Here is a 2,689-nt window from a genome sequence, read left to right on the forward strand (position 1 = left end):
GTCTCAAGAACTTTCTACTTGCTATTCTCTTTGCAAGGCATGTTCTTCTCTTTAGAAACCACACGAATAACTCTTATCTCTTTCAAATGTTTAGTTAAATGTTATCAGAGAAGCCTTCTCCGAGGTTACTTAAAATTGTAACACATCTCCATTCCACATACACATATACACTTCTACTCCTTCCTTTTCTGCTCTATTTCTCTCTGAAGTATTTATAAACTTCAGTACCAGTTAGCTACTTCTGCCTAACAAAACACTTCAAACTTTGTGGCTTAAAACGATCACCATTTTATCTAGTTCATGATACAGTGGCTAGCCTGGGCAGTTCTTCTGACCTGGACTGACTCAACTAATCTCTTCTAGGTTTGCCCATGCATCTCTGGTCAGCTGGCAGGTAAGTGATGGCTGAATGATTCAGAATGGCCTCATTTACATTAGTAATTGGTAGTCTGAGGGATCTCTGTTCTCTACCATGTAGCTTTATCATCTTCCAGGTATCTTCCTTGGATTTGTTCACATAGTGGTCTCAGGGTTCCAGGAGCAGTAAGGAGTAAGCTCCAGTGAGCTACACGTTTCAAACCTTGCTTGTGTTTGTGTCTTATTTGCTAATGTCCTATTAGCCAAAGCAAGTCACATGGCCAGGCTAGACTTAAGGGATTGAAAAAATGGACTCCAGTTCTTGGTAAGAAGTGCTACAAAGGCATATTTCAAAGTAACATGATAAACGGGTATACAAACAGGGATGGGAAGAATTTGTGGTCATACTTACAAATCTACCACATTTTTTAATGTATCATGTAATTTTCTTATTTATTTTGCTTATTGTATAATTGACTCTCCGTCCATTCGTGAATCTCTGCCACAGGAATAACGCTGGGTGGAGGAGATTTGTGTGGAGGAATTAGTTTCACTTTTTTTGCCCACACTGAAGAAAAGACGTCTATTCATGTGAGAAGCTTTCTTTCCACTCAGCCCATCAATTGCCACATTTGTATGTTACTGCTTCTGTGCAATCTTTTAACTGTTTTAATAGTACAATGTCTTAACTGCCCTAGTAATTGCACAGACTAAATCAAAGTCCCACATGAACAATTAAATGAATGCAAATCAACCTAATGGTCTCTCCTAGAGAGATCATTATTATGCAATGAAAATTTGCTCTAACTGACCTTATATATGCAAAGGAGATTTTAATTTTGATATACTGTCACATGGACATATTTTCAGTTCAATACAAATCTAATTATAGTCTATCACTAAGGCTGAATCAGTCTATTTTCTAGTGTGCGTATGTGTGTGCTTAATATTGATATAGACAATGGGGTTTAATTTTTAGAATACCAGGTGTTCTATTCTGCTCACCACCCCAGATGCCAGCATTATTAGGATAAGTTTATTTTAAGGATGGGGACATGATGTTTTACCCTCCTACATTTTTAATCTTTTCTCTTCCCCAATCATTCTCTACCCTCCCACTTTCCCTATTGCCACCCCAGACTTTTTATTTTGTTAAGATAATTATAAGGGCACAATGCTGTCATCGCTCTTTTTTCTGGCGCATATGAACTAATTAATTATGATTAAATACCATTTCCAGTACTGTCTGTTGCTTCATTCTGTGCCCCCCATTGTGCCCCTCACCACTGAGCCCCAGGAGGGAGTCTCAAGTAGATGATGGGAAAGATGCGACTTCTCCCCAGTGTCGACACAGGAACCCGTTTCTGAAAAGGCTTTATCACAGGCAGTGGGGAGGAAGAGCTCCGTCCTTCTTGACTGCTGCCTTCCTCGTGGCCACAAGGACGTTGCTCAGCTCCTTCTGCTTCCTCTTGGTGTGGATGTGTGTCCCCACCTTTTTCTTGGTGATCTTCAGGGCCCACTTGTCCTTGGAGACCTTGAGCACCTCCATGGCGCACCGCTCGTAGAGGGCAAAGCTGCACACCTCTTGGATCATGCCCTGCATGAACTTGCTGTGCTTGGTGAGGCGCCCATGACGGTAGCTATGCCTCAGCTTGCCCACGTTCTTGGTCACCTTGTGACCCTTGTTAAGGCCCACAGTCATTGGGTAGTGCAGAGCCATGGCTGCCTCTCTTTAATGGCTGCCACAGCAGAAGTTTGTCATCATTCTTTATTGACTCATTTGACCTCTCAAAGTAGAAGAAAGGAAGGAAAAAGGACAAAAGAAAAGAAGGAAAGAGAGGAAAGGAAAGGAGAGAGCTAGAATTAGTTGAACACTTGCTCTGTGCCAGGCAACAAAATCCTAGACTAGTTCTGTGAAGTAGATATTATTGTCACCCATCTTACAGCTAAGGAAACAAAGGCAGGAAGAGTTTAAGTAATGTACTAAAGGTCATAAAATTACTCAGTGGCATATCTGGCTTTGAACCAGGTCTGTGTGAACAAAAATTTTCTCAAACCTTAGCAAAGGTGGATTGAAGCAGAACTTTTTGAGGATGTTATTAACAATATCCCCTGGAAAATATTTACATTTCAGATAAAAATGTTTGAATACCTTCCCGATAAATGTTGTGAAGTTTAGAGCCCTGTCTCGGAAGTTAAATTTATGCTCATAATGCATTAACCACACAGCCAACCATCTTTCCTGTCTGTATGCTAGAAGCAGACCTTCTTTCTGTTACCTATTAACATGAGCATCTAACCACACTCTCACCTTATTAAAAATATTTTCTGC

At 40.6% G+C, this 2,689-nt stretch overlaps 1 pseudogene; it reads right to left on the reverse strand.

Annotated features, from left to right (window-relative positions):
* Window positions 1–1,735: 1,735 nt before the first annotated feature.
* Window positions 1,736–2,088, reverse strand: LOC105308567 (annotated as a pseudogene).
* Between the last annotated feature and the right edge of the window lie 601 nt (window positions 2,089–2,689).

The sequence above is a fragment of the Pteropus vampyrus genome, unplaced genomic scaffold, assembly GCF_000151845.1.
Source record: "Pteropus vampyrus isolate Shadow unplaced genomic scaffold, Pvam_2.0 Scaffold592, whole genome shotgun sequence".
Taxonomy (NCBI): domain Eukaryota; kingdom Metazoa; phylum Chordata; class Mammalia; order Chiroptera; family Pteropodidae; genus Pteropus; species Pteropus vampyrus.